The sequence below is a fragment of the Microcebus murinus genome, chromosome 2 (genome assembly GCF_040939455.1).
Source record: "Microcebus murinus isolate Inina chromosome 2, M.murinus_Inina_mat1.0, whole genome shotgun sequence".
NCBI lineage: Eukaryota > Metazoa > Chordata > Mammalia > Primates > Cheirogaleidae > Microcebus > Microcebus murinus.
The window spans coordinates 71,811,148-71,829,395 of record NC_134105.1 but is presented as its reverse complement, the minus strand read 5'-3'; the positions used below and the strand labels follow the sequence as shown (position 1 = coordinate 71,829,395).

Below are 18,248 nucleotides of genomic sequence, written 5' to 3'. Positions count from 1 at the left end.
AACCATTAAACTAACAAATTGCCTTTGAATGAAGAAAAAAGAGAAAATCTTCCTGGATACCCAGGAAGTTTACAACGATGCTAAGAGAAAGGGTTAAAGGAAATTTCTGCCAGGTCTGTGGCTAACAGTGAATTAAAAGAATAGCTCTAAATAGACCCAAACAGAATCTACAACCTATGAAGACAGTTAGTTCCTCCACCACCATCCCAGGTAAGAGAGTAGTGCCTGAAAAACTGTTTCAAGGAAAGCCGCTTTACTTTTCCACAGTTCCTTTACCACCTTCCAGAGAGAAATTAACAAGACTGTAAAGTCTTTCAAATAAATGTGGTTCACATTTTTTAGACAGACGTTAGTAACACTTTTATAAATCTAGAATAAGGGAATCTGAGCAAGGCATGGTGGTGTGGGCCTATAGTTCTAGCTACTTGGGAGGCTAAGGCAGGAAGATTGCTTGAGTCCAGGAGTTCGAGGCTGCAGTGAGCTATGATCATGCCATTGCACTCTAGCCTGGGTGACAGAGGGAGATCTTGTCTCTAAATAAATAAATAAAGGGAATCTGGAAAATGCCCTCTCCCCAGACATACAACAAAAAAAGAAAAAAAATGCACAAAAGGGAAGTTATATGATAGTGTACAGGTCACTAAGGATGAGGAACAAAAAATACACAAATAGATATCCGGTAAGATTTCAGCAACCCTTTTTGTATTTCTTAATCAGAAATTTTAACCCAAAATGTAAAGAGATTTACTGGTGCTTTAGCAATACTTTGCTAACAACTATGAGTGAATTATATAAAATTTGAAATTCAATTGATATTTCTGATAATGATGACTACCTGTACAAATTAAACTATTTTGTTAAACTTCATTAAAAAGACAGTTAAATGTCTTAGCACTGATTTTAGTCTAGTTTGGGATATGATGCAAAAATTGTACCCCATTTACTATACATCAAAATGTCAAACACAGAGTTACCACATTACCCAGACATTCTACTTCTAGGTCTATATCCAAAAAGAATTGAAAACAAATACTCAAATACCTGTACATGAATGTTCATATAAGGATTATCTACTGTAGCTAAAAGGTAAAAATAACCCAAATGCCCATTAACTGATGAATAGATAACCAAAATGTGGTATGTCCCCATACTGTGGAATATTATTTGATGCTAAAAAGAAATGGAGTACTGATACATGCTACAACATAGATGAAGCTCAAATGCATGCAAAGTGAAAGAAGCTAGTCACAAAGAAACCACATATTGTATGACACCATTTACATGAACGGTCCAGAATAGGCACAGATATATTGAGAGAGAAATAGAGTATGGCTGGTTAGAGCTAGGGAGAAGTGGTGGATATGGTCGGGAGTGGGGAGTGACAGCCAATGGGTAGAGATTTCTTTTTGGGGTGATGAAAATGTTTTAAAATTAAATATGATGATAGTTATACAATTCTGTAATTATGTTAAAAACTACTGAATTGTATACTGTAAACAAATGCATAGTATATAAATTATATCTCAACAAAGTTGTTAAAAATATAGTTTAGTTCATGCAGTTAGTTCATGTATTTTGGTTCATCCTATCTGTTTTCTGACAGCATGCCTATTTAACTGTAAGGTACTAACTTCCTTATATTTGTCTCATAGGTCCGACAGCTAATCATTAATTACAATAAAAATTTAAGATTGTATAAGTGCTCAACAACATGTAATTATAACTAATGTCTGTTTCTTTAATGGTTGTAAACTTTAGGCAATGTTGTAATAATTTGAAATCATGTTAATTCATATTTCTCTGGTAAGTACCTAATATTAACAGTGACTGTGTTATTTTTAAATGGTAATGTAAATTATAATTCAAAATAATTCATTTTAAGATTGGGGATTATATTAAAATTAGGTAATGAATAATCTTTAACAATAAACTTATCATACAATAGTTTTAACCTATGTAACATATTTACACATGAACATATTTTTCTTTACAACAGTCAAGTAAGACTATAATCATTATCTTATGCTTTATAAAATTAATTTCATCTTAAAAACTAAAGCTGAACACTTTAAAATTGTCATCTACCATTTTTTGGCCTATAGAATATAAAAAATAACATTTTTTAAGACAAATATGAGATACAATTATTTTTTAAAGTAGCTAAGTAGAACAGATACCTGGTCACTCAAAAAGAAAAATTATTTTTGAGATGGTCTCTTCTCAATATGTATCTGTAAAGTTATTAACTTACTGTATATTGTGCCCAGATAGCAAAAGTAATTTTTTTCCTCACCCAACCCAAATGTTTTCTTACAGAAGGGACAATTAGCTTTCATGCTTTTGTGCTGCTTTTTGATATTTCAAAATATTAATCACTTAAACAAGCAAAATAATAAGATTTCTGGCCTCTAGAGAAATTAAAACTCTAACATATCTTATATACTTTCTGATGTAGTTGCTACTAGTTAATAAGCTAGCCAACACTATGGATTTCTCTTACTTACCCTTGGCATCTGTATTCTTATCTGACAACATTTTAAAGTGTTGTGTTACTTTAAGACCATGTTTCAAATTTGGAGCAATAAAAAAAGGAGCAGATGCTTAAATACCCAAAACATGTTTCATACACACTAGAAAACATCTAGATAGCACCAACGGTTTGTTCCCTCTCCTATAATCCAGGATGTGGCACTCACAAGTTAAAGGAATGCGGGAAATAATTAGTTTTAATTGATTTGCTCCTTAATTTGGCCAACAGTAGGCAGCACTTTTTATTGCACTCACATCATGTGGAAAGCTGTCAAGTAAAAAAAAATTAATAGGCATATACTATTAATGTGATTTTGTTACTAGATACCCTTTCAGGATAAGTAAAATCATATTCATACCCAAAGGCTGACTGACACAGTGATTGTCAACAGATCTACTTGTGTTTCTTTTTATAAATTTTAAATATATGCATGTCGATTAAAAATTAGTGTGGCACTTATTTTTAGTTACTGCTTTGCATATTTCTTAGGATATAGATATTTTTAGTTATTGCTTTGCATATTTCTTAGGATATAGAATCCTATATCCTTAGGATATAAAATCCTAACTATCTCTCCTGCAAGGAGAGATAGTTTTACTTCTTTCTTTCCAATCTTTAATATTTTTTTCATCCTTATTGCACTGGCTAGCATCTTGGATAATGCTGAATGGAATTGATGAGAGCAAGTATCATTGCGTAATTCTTTATCTTAGGGAGGAAACATTCAAAATTTCACCATTAAGTATGCTGTTAGCTAGCTACAAGTTATTTTAAAGTAAAAGAATTTTATGAGATTTACAGATAAACTTTGAGAATTTTAGCACGAATAGATGTTGAAAATGTTGAATGCATTTATTGAGCTAGTAAAAGAGGAAAGCCATATGATTTTTTAACATGGCGAATGATAGTGATAGATTTTTTAATGTTAAACCTATCTTGCATTCTTGCGATTAAACCCTGTTTGATGTTTTCCTTATGGGAAAGTTTTTGGTTATAAATAAATGTCAGGCTTTGAAATCTGTGCTCATGAAGGAATTTTTTTCCCATTTCATCTAAGTTGTTAAATGTATTAACTTATAGTTTTCACAATATTTCCTTGCTATCCTTTAATGTCAGTAGGGTCTGTAGTGACACCCCTCTTTCACTTCTGACATTGGTAGCTTGGGTTCTCTCTCTCTCCCCTCCCCCAATCCCCCACCTCTTTATAGGTTTTGCTAGATTCATTTCTCTTCTCAAAGTGTGGACTTTTGGTTTCTTTAATTTTTTTCTATCATTCATCTGTTTTCCATTTCATTTATTCTGCTCATAAATCTAGTATTCCCTTCTACATTTTTTGGAATTTAATATAGCTTCTTGTGGTGAAACTAAGATCTTTGATATTAAATGTTTCTTTTCTAATATAAGCACATCAAGCACTATACAACCATATCTAGCTAGCTAACAACCAACCTATGCCCTGCTTTAGCCATGTTTCATTATTTTTTTCCATTAGTATCAATGTTGTATTTTTATCACTGAGTTTGAAATATTTTAAAGTTTTCTTGAATTTTTCTGGCCCATAACATATGTAGAAATTTTTATATTTTATTTGAAAATATTTGAGGCTTTTCTAGATACCTTAGTATTATTGATTTCTAATTTAATTCCACTGGGGACAGAAGATACATTTCTAACATTTCATTTATAATGGCATTCTGTCCTCTATTTTGTTTAAAAGAAAAACTCAGTCATCATCCATATTGTTGCTATCCATATTGTTGTTATAAAATGTATTTTTATTTTTTCTAGAGGTTTCTATAGTTTTCTCTTTCTCTTTAGTTTCCAGCAGACTATGGTGATATCTCTAGGGATAGTTTTGTCGTATTTAACCTACTTGTGGTATGATATGCTTCTCAGACTGGTAAATTTATGTTTTTTACCGAGTTTGGGAAATTTATGGCCATTATTTCTTAAATTTTTTTCTATCCTTCTAGGACACTATCATGCTCTTGATATTGTTTCCACATGTCATTGTGACTCCATTCAATTTTTTTTCTTTTTATTTTAGCGTATTATGGGGGTACAAGTGTTAAGGTTACATATATCGCCCATGCCCCCCCTCGTCCCTCGAGTCAGAGCTTCAATTTTTTCAACCATTTTTCTCTCTATTCTTCAGATTATATAATTTCTATTGGTATATGTTTAAGTTCTCTGCTCCTTACTTTGCTATTTCCAATTTGCTGTTAAGCTCATTCAGTGGATTTTTCCTTCAGGAATTTCTATTTTGCTGGGTTTCTTTAGTTTTCATTTCTTTGCTGAGAATTCTAACTATATTTCTTTTCATATTACTGTAGCAGGTTTAAAATAATTATGTGCTAATTCTAACATTTGGAGCATCTTAGAGATAATGTCTATTGACTATTCTTTGTCTTGATAATGGGCTACATTTTCCTGTATATTTTCATGCCTAATAATTTGATTTTATTCTGGATATTTCATATGTTATGGAAGCTCTCAAGTCTGTTATCTCTTCTGAAAATTACTGATTTTGGTTTTAGCAGGCCATTAACTTGCTTATGCTCAAACTCTAAACTCTGTCTTCCCTAAGCTGGGCAGCAGCTAAAATATCTGCTCAGGTGCTCTAGCCTTCCAGCTGTCCTTCTCAGTTAAGCTGTCACCTCCCATGAGCATTCCTAGGGTCAGGCAAATATTTGGAAAGAATTTATATGCAGATTTTGGGGCTCTCCCTTTTATGTGATGCCTTTTCCCCCAGGACTTCTCCTTCACTTTCCAGCTACAGTAGAAGGCTCAAATTGAACCTTTTGACTTTTCAAGTCAGTGTGACTACAGTGTTGGGTTTGAGAGTTAGCAGCTCTGACCCATGTGGACTGGGTAATAGTTGCAGGAGAAAATCCATAATTCAAATCTCACCCAGTGCTGCTTGTGTCAATGATCAGCTGCCCTCCAGTTCCTGCTTGCTCTTGGTTGCTCTCCCATGCCTTCAAATAGTTGGGTTGTATATTTTGTTGAGAGTTTATAATTGTTATGTGCTCAAGAGTTAATTGATACAAAGCTATACTGGCAGTGATGTTTTATTTTTTGAAAGGTATTTGATAAAGCCCCTATTTTTCCTCTTAGATTACCTCTAACCCTTAGTTTAACAGATTATTTCAGTTCATTTGTAGAGTATCTTTTTAAAAAACTCTAAAACCAAAAGACTTCCAATTTAAACATGTATGATTATTGGTTATGCTTGCAGCTATATCAAGGTTCAAATCTGTTTGACTGGTATATTATGAAATAATACTGTATATGTCAGAAACCCAGTTTTAATATATAATGAGTGAGATGTGCACCATCTGGGGGATGGTGATGCTGGAGACTCAGACTTGTGGGGGGAGGGGGGAATGGGCATTTATTGAAACCTTAAAATCTGTACCCCCATAATATGCCAAAATGAAAAAAAAAAAAAGAAACCCAGTTTTAGGGGACTGAGGGACTACATTCCTCAGAATACTACACAACACAAGCATACTCTTTAGAATTCTGAAACTTGTAAAATCTCCAGTATTCTCTCACCATGAAGGACAACATCTTGTATGAAATGATAATAAGAAAAGCTGTGACTATAAACTAGTAAATACCCAAGAGAACATAAAAATCCTTTTAATAATTGGAATTTAAAGAGGTAAACTTAGAAAAAACACAACTAGTTTTTATTAAAGATCAAGTAAATGAACTTTATTCTAACTATACCTAAAAGTAATAAAAAATTTATTTGTGGATAACTCCACTATCATGGAATCTATGACTCTCTAGAAAACAGGACAGAGGTAAAGATAAATTTGCCTAGCCCACGAAACTATGCAAAATGGCAGTCATTACTTTATACACTGAGACCTTTGCTTCTCCTGGTGATGTAGCTATTTGCATAGGTTAAGAATATGTCCTCCTTCCTACCGGTATATAATTACATAAGTCTAATTTGTAAGATGCTTGCCCAAAGTATCACATTTAGAGATAGACTTAGCTTGCTACGACAATCCCACTATTAAGGTACTAATGATACACTTTATAAATGGTAGCAATGTCTACAATGTCCTCCCTGGATACTACTCTGGTACCTACTACATGGCCTACAGAATCTCAACTTTTCAAACAATAAAGAATATAACTTTCTAGCAGGACAAGAACTATAGTGGGGAAAAGAGGGTCCTCAAGAAAATAGGGACCACAGTTATAATTCCTACAGGCAAAATATAACGAAGATAAATTAGATACTTCTTGAGTTCTAGCCTTGGAATAGACAAGATGAGAGGGCGGTACTGTAAAAAGTGTTTCTAGTGTGAATAAAAAATAAAAAATACACTTTAAGGATTTTACAAAGCCTCCACAAAGAAGTTAACTTCTTAGCCTTAGTGGTTGTCCAATATCATATGGCAATGAACTTACTGACCACATAACAGGATAGTATAAAAGGGTTAATAAATACCTCTTGCTAGGCCAGGCATGGTGGCTCACACCTGTAATCGTAGTACTTTGGGAGGTCGAGGCAGAAGGATCACTTGAGGTAGTTCAAGGTCAGCCTGAGCAAAAGCAGAACCTATCTCTACTAAAAATAGAAAAAATTAGCTGGGCATGGTGGTGCATGCCTGTAGTCCCAGCTACTTGGGAGGCTGAGGCAGGAGGATCGCTTGAGCCCAGGAGTTTGAGGTTGCTGTGAGCTAGGCTGATGCCATGGCACTCTAGCCTGGGCAATGGAATAAGACTCTGTCTCAAAAACAAAAAAGAAAAGAGAAGGGAAAAAAATACCTCTTTCTATACCTTTTTCAACAAAACATGCTAAACAGAACATACAAAATATAGAAACCCAGTCCATAAACTATATAAAATAGATAAGACTGAAATAGTGTTAGTTATGCTTTGAGAAACCTCTCTGATATAGAAAACAATCAAAGTGTTTATACAAATATTGCAGGTAATTTTGACTGTAGATATATAGTGAATGAGCAATGACTTTAATACAAAAATGGAATGAGATGGATAGACCTTTCCTTGACGAAGATAGATTTGCAAAGATTGTCTAAATTGAGCGACTATTTTTTTATAAATGTTTCTAACTTGATTTGGAACAGAACCTACTTGCAAAGTAGAATTCACAATCTCCTTTTGTGAAGAAATTAATATTCCTAATAAAATGCTTAAGGAATTTTCTGATTAATGGAGAAAAACTTGTTCTTGGAAACCAGATACCTTGCCATCCATTGTCAGCTGTCAATCAAGATTCTATTGACCTTGAATCTACATTTTTTTATCTAGTCTAACAATACCTATTTCCTTTTTCTAATCAAATGTCCCTAAGAATGAATTTCTGAAACAACCTACCAGAAACCTTTTATATATAAAACTGAGATAAAACTCATAAATTATTTGTCTAAAAAGTTTTTTTCTAACAGTTTACTAGTTACTTGTCACCATCCCCTTAGAAATAATTTTACTTTTGCCCTAATAGCACATAGTCTTTCTTCATCTTGCATTTCATTCATTTATTCAGTCAGCAAATATTTATTAATCCTTTGCTTCATGTTGTATACTCTTCTAAATACTGGTGATACCGCAACAAATATAACAAAAAAACCGAAAACTCTAGTACATCTGTATGGTTTGTTTGTTTATTTTTCTTCAAGGTACCAACCTGTACTTTCCTTAAATGAATTTAATTGCTTGGTTTTGACTATTTCCTTTCACTTTCATTTTAGTTTGCCAAGCTCATTTCAAATCCTTGCTTCAACACTAAGGCACTCTTTCCACCATGGGGTCACTTATATAAATATCAGATATATGTTTTCTATTATGCCATCTGGATCCTTAGATAAATTGCTGAAACGCCCAACTCAGATGCAAACCCTGGACACACCTCCAGCCGCTACCTCTTCGGTAGATAATCACTTTCTGGTTACAACGATCCACATAACTGTGCATTAGCTAGAAAGTTATGTGTGCTACATGGTATTTCCTAACTTTACTGATAAACACACTGTCTGGACTTTGCTATTGTCAAGGGAGATAATATAAATTAGTCTGACAATGTTTTCTATAGAAGCCACTCTTACAGTTATTTAAAAATTTGATTTACTAAATAATTTTCTATGGTATTTTCCCAGAAGTTAGATTTATAGGTTATATATTTATAGGTTATATCTTTCCTATTTACAAAAAAATAAAAAGATATTTGGAAGATATTTGAGAAAGACTGGATAGTAATTTTTATTGATTTTGACAGGTTCTTAAAATATAGGGAGAACTCACAGGACCTATGAGTTTTCATATTTTTAGCTTATTTAATGACTTTTACCTAGGTTTTACTTTTATGTCCTAACCTTATGTTTTTTATATGCTTGCTCCTAATTTATAATTATTTATATGATTTCCCCTTACTTTTCAATCACATATCTCTTAATGTTCCTATGAGGAAGGGATGACTTTTAATTAATTATACTATCAAATGTTCCAGGATCTAAAATAATAGAAAAGGAAATGGATATACTCCAAATACTAGGTAAGAACTCTTACTGTAAAATATATCATCAGGTACTTATACCATGACTATTTCTTGAGCAAGCTATGTCCCGGGCACTTTGCAAATGGTGTGGATACACCAGTGAACAAGACAGATGTGGCCTCTACCCCTATGGAAATTTCAGTGTAGTACCACAAATAAAACAGAGAGAAAGGATGTTGAAAAGCAAATATATTTCTGGAGGTTTTAGGGAAAAGGACAATGTGGTTAAAATAAAAGCTGGAGGCCATGAAAGATGAGTTGTTTTGGGAGAAGGGAGCATGTCAGGGCATGACAGGCTCCAGATGCTGAAAGCAGCCAATACATAAAGAAGACAAGCTCCTCTAGTCCTAGCAGCTCTTGAGATTAGACCTCAGGGCCAGGCGTGGTGCCTCATGCCTATAATGCCAGTATTTTTGGAGGCCAAGGTGAGAGGATCACTTGAGGCCAGGAGTTCAAGACTTGAGAGGCCCAGGCTCATGCTCCTTACAGAACCTGAGCAAGGAACAAGCCAAATGACTTCAAGGGTTCTCCCTTCCCCCAAAATCTACTTGTTGTGAACTAAATTTCTCAGATATAGGGCACAGGGTTTCATAATTATAAATCAATAGTTTAAAATACAAAATCTCTGGCAGAGACAAACTAATTTATACCCAAACATAATTGACCAGTCACAAGAATGAATGGCTATTATCAAAGCATTCTCAGCATAACAGAAATAAAGGATGTTTAACGTTTGAAGTTGGTGGGGGGTGGGGGGGAAGGATGCAGGTAAAGGGGGCTTTGGAAGGTAACTTTATGAATTTAATAATTTTGCCAATTAAAATTGGGACTAGGAGTCTTACAGTTTTTACATATAAATTTCTATTTAGGAGCCAAAAATTATGCTTTTAAAAAATAGAGGCAAAAGAAAAGCAATTTAATTCTAGAGGATTTGTAAATTAAGGTATCATCTATAGTCATACAAACTATATTGATATATTGATTATTCTTCATGTCTTTAAGTTTCATATAAGCTCTTTTGTGATTTTCAAATATAGTATAGAATCATGTTACACCATGTGTTCTCAATGAGGATAATCTTGCCCCTGGCAAAAATGGGTTGGGGAGGGAAGGGGGGTGTAAAAAAAATCTTAAATAATGGTTTGTGATCCACCAAAGGGTCACAGTACATACATAGATAAACAGTGCATCTGTCGTATTACAATTTATTTTTAAAAGTCTTGCAAGCTGAGAGTGACAATGAAAAAAAGGCTGAAAAGCATTTCTCTATGAGTTCCATTATGTTCTCCCTTGTACTGTTTGAGCTGTTGGGTAGTTTTTGGATTTACACAAACTAACTTTCCTTCTTGCTTACCTTTACAACCTTTTCTGTTATGGGAATAACTTTTACATTTCTGAGTCCTTTGAAAGGTTCTTTAAAGCTGCAGTCTCCAAGCCCTGGGCCTCACACTGGTACTGGTCGGTGGCCTATTAGGAATTAGGCCACACAGCAGGAGGTGAGCGGCAGGTGAGCAAGGGAAGCTTTATCTGTATTTACAGCCACTCCCATCCCTTGCATCACCGCCTGAGCTCCACCTCCTGTCAGATCAGCAGCACCGTTAGATTCTCTTAGGAGTGTGAACCCTACTGTAAACCACATGTGAGGGATATAGGTGGTGCACACCTTATAAGAATTTGTTCAAATCCATCCTCCACAAGCCCCCATCCATGGAAAAACTGAATTCCATAAAACCGGTCCCATCTCTGGTGCCAAAAAGGTTGGGGACTGCTGCTTAAAAAACATATAGCTCTCCTGGATTCCCTTGACTCAAAATACTTCGATTATCTGGAACATTTTCAGTTACTTCCTTAAGCTTTAAAATTGATCTTTCTTAAAATTGATTTTTTAATTTTGCCAAGTCTTCATTTTCTTTTCTCAACCCTATTTATTTTCTGAACCCATATTGCCATTCCTCCATCAACTGCCATTTGGTTAGATATACCATAGACTATAGAACCATATTCTACACGGACACCCATCCAACACCAGAAAATGATCCTAAAGTGTTACACTTGTCAGTAGATAGTCCAGGTTTGTTGTTGTTGTTGCTGTTCAATGCCTTATATTGGAAAAGACCTTAATAATTCTCAACTTTGTAATGAGTGGGAAATTTTCAATATATTCCTGCCAAATCATCTGCTTTAAACAAAGCTCTAAGAATACTTTCTTACTTTCTGTGCTGGCCTTGGGGCAAGTGGGAGTATATTCATGTGCTAGATGTCCAAGGCTACGCTACTTTCGTGGCCCCTCTTGACCCTACAGTCTCTTTCCTATTTTTATAGTCCAGGAATGACCAATAGCTAGCAGGCCTCAGACATATAGCATTATAGGCATACTTAATTTCTTTTACCCCTTCCTTTTAATTTTTCTACCCTTTATATTTGTGGTGAGACTCTCTGGGTCTTTTGCTTGTGCTGATTTTCTCATGAAGGGCACTTTTGGTTCTAACCTCTCCACTGAGCCATGATTAATCCTATTTCCAAGTGGTTTGAAATCCTCCTTGCTCATTATCTCAACCTCTCTGAGGCAGGTGTTCCTTTCTCTCAGGTAAATCCTATTCTTAATTAAAGAAATCCATCTGGGCCATTACCCTATCTCAACGACCAAACTACTCCAACACTGTTGATGTGCTCAATATATTTGCAACCTGATGAGGTTATTATGTCACCATGGGAGCAATTTATTAATGAAACACAGCTATCTAACATAGTACCTAATGGCCAAGGCGTTATTTATGAATGATGGCCTTCCAATAAATGTAATCACTAGTTATATTTAGTGGAGAAGGCTGGGATGAATAAGTCTCAAGGTAACAAGGAAGTTGTTGCCATCAACAATCATGTAATAGAGACAAATAATTTGAGTGTCCTTCCTAATTATTGTAAGGTTCTTAGAATATCTGATGTGTCTTTCATTCAGGAAATAGAAACCATCTATGTGTTATCCCAAGCAAAGAATATAAATAAACTTAAAAATCTAACCCTGACCTCAAAGAGTTTATAGTTTTTCATAGTATATTACCTGGAAAAATAACTAAAAGTTTTTAAAAAAAAAATTTAAAAAGCATAGGGGCACATGTTGTTTGAATTATTATATAAGTGAGCTGACAACAGATTTTGAGGGAAGCATACAGGCTCAGGAAGGACGTGGCTTTTATGCTAGACCTTGAAGGAGATGCAGAATTTCAGCTGGTAGAGGCTTTGTCAAGAGTGAGGTATGTGGTAGGGAGGTACTAGCATTGTCATGATACCCTGTATGATAAGCAAGGCTAAGAGATCAGAAAAGGCAGAAAACAGGAAAGTGTACTTGCCAAAAAATACAAATTCCAATCTGTTGTGATACTGCTAGTAGAGTTCTCAAAAATGCAGAGTAAAGGAAAAACTACAAAAGGTGAGTGCATGTTTCTAACTCCACACTACAAAAAAATGATGCAATTCAAAAGTTAAAGGTACTAAAAACCAGATTACACCTCTGTATAGCTGTGTGAAGAGTGAATCATTGATAGCAGTGACTAATCATTACATGCATACAAAATGTACATAAAGAAATACAGCAGAAATTTCAATTAGTGCTAGCATACACTGGTGTTTATCGTTACTGCGTACCCACTAGGTGACAGGAGGTGTCCTTTGCATGTATTGTTACATTTAATCTGCACAATGATCCAGCTAGATAGGCTTTATTAACCTCATCACACATGAAGAAACTAGAGTTCAGAGAAGTTGAATAATGTGAGCTCATTGCACTCCTGCTGTGCAGTCGAGTAAGAATTTGATATCAGCTTTTCCTATCTTGAGGCCATGCTCTTTACTCCATGCCAAACTAGAATGATTTATATTTCAAAAGAAATTAAGTGGATTCAAGGATACCTCCATAGCAATGTAATACTCATGAGATGTAATATGCTTTCATGAGTGATTCAGGAATGGAGTATAAAATCTTGGGAGTATGTTGCAGCCCATGAAACCATCAGCTACATGTAGATGAGAAAAATTGGTGGACAGGAGTGAATTGTCCATAACATTGAGCTCTGAATCAGTCATTTAATATAATCAATGGCAAGAACATAGGTTTTGGAAACAGATGGCTCAAAATTCAAATTCTATATACTAGTTACATGAAAAACCTTGGACAGGTGATTTTACAACCTCTGTGTTCCCATACAGTCATTATAGTAAGTTAACAATACATTTATGTAGGAAAAAAGCACAGCAGTTTTGGATAACAGAAAAAAGTATATCAGTTAGACTAAAGAGGCTTGGCCTTATTCAGGCATTAACTTAAGCTGTATGGTTTTTGGCAAGTCACAAACTCTGACCTTCTTTTTTCTGTAAATGTGGATGGTATTATCTACCTTAGGGATATTTTGTAAGAATCTGAGATAATGTGTATTAATTATCTACCACCACAGCTAGACTATATTATAAATGAACCACATTAAATCATTAACACAATTATTTGCAGATAAGTATAGTTTCTACTTCATTTCTTTTTAAACTTGGGCTCTACTATGTCTATAACAAAATTACTACAGACTATTAAAAGATCATAACAACAATTTGGTAAGACTTGGACACCTTAGGAGTTAAAAGTATTTGTAACTTTGTATTGTTTTTAAAAGATAATCTTAATATAAATGAAAAATTTTCATTCATCTCTTACAGCTCCTAATGCACATTTTTCACAAAAAGCATTCCTTTTTAAAAACACATTTCATTAAGTGCTTAGTCAATCTGAGAAATAAGAGATTAGTATTTTTAAGAAAGGCTTTTTTGATAACTTTTTAACAAGAAAATTGTTAAATATGCTTGCTGTCTGATACAGTCATTGGTTGGTGGGCCCTATCTGTGATCAATCTATTATGAGAATCATGCAAAATATCCATCTTTGCAAAACTGTGCCTACATCTCTCTCAAAGGAAATAAACAGACTCCAAAATGGAATTTAAGTTAATCACTCCAAAGGATAGCAAATCAGGGTTACACCCCTGCCTTTACAAGCAAGTCACAAGAAATTCAAAATAGAATACAGTTGTATGAATCTAATTTGTTTTCTTTGTCCACACATCCAACACAGTGTTTATGAACCTGAGCAAGTTTTGTGAAGTTCAAATTACGTTTGGGGTTTACAAGTTTTCCACAAATTATTTAAAAAGCAAAGAGGATTTATACATGTATAAAATGAATTGGCTCTGGCGATTTTGCAGTGTTGTGCCAACAGAGAGGATCACCATCATTTCTACTCCTCCCCCACCTGGATTGGCATCTTAGTGACCTGTCCACGCTGATGCTTCATCCATGCTTTGGGAAACCAACACATACCTGTCCAAAAAATGTGACCGTTGGGTAAGGCTACCTTTTTCACACTACCGAGGTGTCGAAAAGAATTATGTGACTAAAATAGGACTGCGATTTCCTCTACCTCTTCCTCTCCCCAAAGGCTGCGTTAAATAGGGTAATTCAAGCCTCTCTCGGCCAAGCTCCGGCACTCCCACAAAGATTGATTCGTTCTTATTTTTTACTTTAAGGAGGATGGGAACCTAATAAAAATGTTTCCTAGCTGGTTTCCTGGGAGTTTAAAATGCTTAAGGAATTGGAAGCCAAGAGAAGTTTGGCCCTAACACTCTGAAACACCCGCATTAGAATGCGGGCTAGGTGGCTATTGCAAAGCTACGGACGGTGCGAGGCTTTGGAGAAACTGTTTGCAATCCGATGTACACCGGCACGCGTGGGGGTTGGGGTGGGGAGAGGGCATAATTGGCTGAGGGAGAAAAGAAAGGCTTTAGCGTCTACAGAGCACATCCTAAGGTTCCTGAGTGGCTAACTCCATCCCTAACCACCTGGTTGCTGAGAACCAGCTGGAAAAGAAAAGATGAGCGAGCCTCGGGTTTGGCATGAAGGCAGCAGCGGTCCTGGGCTCGACCGCTGGCCTAGACACCTGGCTTCTGGGGCCCGCCGACCCGGCTAAACCCCTCTTTCCCCTCTGGTCCAGCAGGTGAGCAGACTGTGCTCTCTCGTTTTTTCAGAGACCTTCAAATTCTTTTTCCTCCCCCAAGTGCCAACTTCAGGGGTTCAGAGGTGGCACGGGGGTAACAGACTAGAAAGGACAGGCCCCGGGGTCTCAGGGATTTTCAAGGCAGGAAAGAACGACGATCGCCCCGGCCGCGACCGCGTTTTCTCCCCGCGTGCCCTCCCACCCCCGCCACCCGCAGGACCTGCCGCGAGCGCGGCGCTTGGCGCCAGGCTGGGGTCCCCCGCGCGGACGCCCGGGCTGGCGTGGGATGGGTGGGGTAGGGCTTGGCGGGTCCCCGAGCCGTAGAAGCGGAAGGTTCCAGGCACAGCACGCCGGGCAGAGGACCACATTCTGCCAGTCGCAGAGCGGGGAGGAGGCAGGGACGCGAGCGAGGCGGGGCGAGCCCTGGCTCCGGCGCGCCTAGCGGACCGAGCCTGGTCGCCCTCTGCGGGCTGCCCGTCTCCATCCCTGCGCGGGTCCCCGCTCTTACCTCTGGGCGCGAGGGTGCCGGCTGGAGAGGGTGCTGGGGAGCGGCGAGCTGTCTCTGGGTCGCGCTCAGCAGCGGCCAGCGACTGGGGGGTCGCCCGCGGGGCTGCCGCTCATTGCTCGTCGCGCCCGGAGCACTGCGGCCGCGGCCACAGAGGCGCCTTCCTCCTTGTCCTCTTCGCGGGCTCCCAGCCGGGACGCAGCTAACGCCCCAGCCCCGCAGCCCTCCTCCCCTCCGCCTCCCCGGCCGCGGACGGAGCCGCCTCCAGCGCCGCCCCGCGCGCAGCCGGGCCAGCGGCAGCCAGCGCCGCCCAGCGCCCGGCCCCGGGGTCGCCGCCACCGCCCGCCGAGCTGACTCGGCGGTGCCAGCCCCGCTGTGACGCAGGCCGCGGTGTCCGGGAACTTCCTCCCCTGCAGAGGCTACCCCGCGCCCCGGACCCGCCAGCGAGGGCTGCGGCCGGCCGCTGAAGGCTTTCTTCAGGGCGAGGAAGGAAATCCTCCCTCCGCTCGGCGACAGGGCCACTCCCACCTCTGAGACGCCCACCTGGAGGGCTCTGCGCTGGGAGTCCGCGGCGTCTAATGCCGCCTCCACCTTCATCCCTAACAAAGCGCGGAAAACCCGAGGCTTCTGTGCGCCCAGCGCCTGCTCGGCTGCCGCGGCTCCTCCCCTGGGTAAGTTAGAAGCGGCAGCCACCGCTAAAAATAGCCGTTTGGGGAACTCCTCCAAAGGCTGGGGCCAGAAGGAAGATAACCCCTCCACACGGGAACCGAAGCGCCTCGTAAGAACAGAAGGGCGGGGAGGGGATGGTGGGATGCGCTGACGGAGGGAGACGAGAAGGAAAAGGATGAAACCCAATATCCCTGGATCGTGAAGACCTTGCACCCCTTGACAACCAAGTGCCTCTCTGGCAGGAATCCCCGACTGCCCGACACTGCCAGACGCGCTAAGCAAGGTTCCAGGGAGACTCGGTTTGAATGCTCTGCCTGCAATTTCGTGAAGTGTGTAAAGGAGTTGACAGTGCATGGCAAAACCACCTGTTGTTCAAAGAGTAGGGAGCACGGGTTTTTCTCTCATTGATTGATCTGAACCGTGCTTTTCTTCTCCCCATTCCTCCACCCAATTTCAGGATGAAAAAGCAAACTCTGATTCTTGGAAGCTGGCAACCCTCTGTATGGAACATCTGCCCAGTGAAAAAATGTACAGACAAGATTACTCAGCACCATGGTGTCTTCTGGGAATGCCTGATCAGTGCTAGCTATTCTAAGAGCACCAAAAGTTAAACTATTGCTCGGTCTTGGGAGTCTGGAAAAGACAGACAGATGTATGGGAATTACTGATAGACAACTACTTAATAGTCATTCGCCGGTGGGTCTGTTCTTACACAGCACGCCTTCAGAAAGCAGTCACCTCCTTTCACCATGTTTCTACTTCTAAGCCAAAATGAAAAGAAAATTTGTCCAAAAGTTGTCCTCTTTGGCTTTTAACCCCTTTCCCCCTGCTCACCCAGCAAAATACTACACTTTTTCTAATTCCAGAGGTGGTTTAGGGTGTCCTTCCCAGAAGACAACCTTAACCCTTCTTAGGCCTTAGAAGATGACCCTAACACCAGCCTTAATTAACTTAGATCAAGACAAAAATTTATATTGGGGCTTTCCTCCTAGATAGCAGGTGGAAAAATTCCTAGAGAGTCTCTGGGAAAAAGGCAAAGCCTGACTTTAGCAATGTGCTAAAAAATTCAAATCTCTTGTAAGCCACCAGGTAGATGCAGAAATACTCTGAGGTAGCTTCAGCTCTTAAATACCTTACCCAGATTTAAACACTCACTGAGGAAAGTACTAAAAACACAAACCTCATGTGAAGGGCCTTGTTCTGCAATAGCTTTCTGAGTGCACTTCTGCCTTCCATCCTCCTTGTACCACTGGCATCCTGACCACAGGTTTAGGCATCTCTGTCAAGGAACCATTGAACCCTAGACTTTGGACTCAGGTGAACCAGGATTAAATCCTTGCTTATCCTGTTTACACTTAGGGAAGTTACTGCTCCATTTTATTCTCCTCCCATCATCAATACATATAGGTATAGTACTGTGAGATGCTGTGAGAATCAGAAAACATGCTTGAAGCATGTGCTAAGCACTTTATAAGTATTCGATAAATGATAGCTACTATTGTCCTTACTGTTCTTCATTGCCCTGAAAGCAAAAGAGCCAGGAACAGCAACAAAATTTGGAAACATGGTACATGTATCCCCTGCAAGTTGAGTTTCCCCCTGAGTTGCTTTATTGCAGTACTGTGCCTGCCTTCTAACAGGGTGACCTGGACAGTTCTACATGTGTAGGCAAGCGATTCATATGCACATTAAAGTTTTACAGGTACTAGTCTAAAAACCACTATGCTATACTGCTTAGTTCACTTTTTTTCTTATTTTATATAGCATTTAAACCTTAATTCTAAGTTGTCTCACCTCAGTCAATCTAACGCAAATCACCATCCACACTCTGTAAAGCACTGGGTGAATTATCAATCAAAGTCACCTTGTTTGAATGTTGGGCCCTGAGGGTCTCAAAGAAGTGTAATGCTTATTACCTGACTTCAAGGTGAGTGTTCATGGTTCATGGGAGGGGGCTCTGGTATACATG

General features: G+C 38.6%; 1 protein-coding gene across 1 annotated transcript in view; it reads right to left on the bottom strand.

The window, feature by feature from the left end:
* Positions 1–15,870, bottom strand: part of LRRC8C (leucine rich repeat containing 8 VRAC subunit C) — an 80,479-nt gene extending 64,609 nt beyond the window's left edge. Inside the window, exon 1 of the mRNA XM_012790850.3 lies at positions 15,614–15,870. The gene's annotated coding sequence lies outside the window, so the exon portion shown is untranslated. The remainder of the gene's footprint in view (positions 1–15,613) is intronic.
* Positions 15,871–18,248: the final 2,378 nt, after the last annotated feature.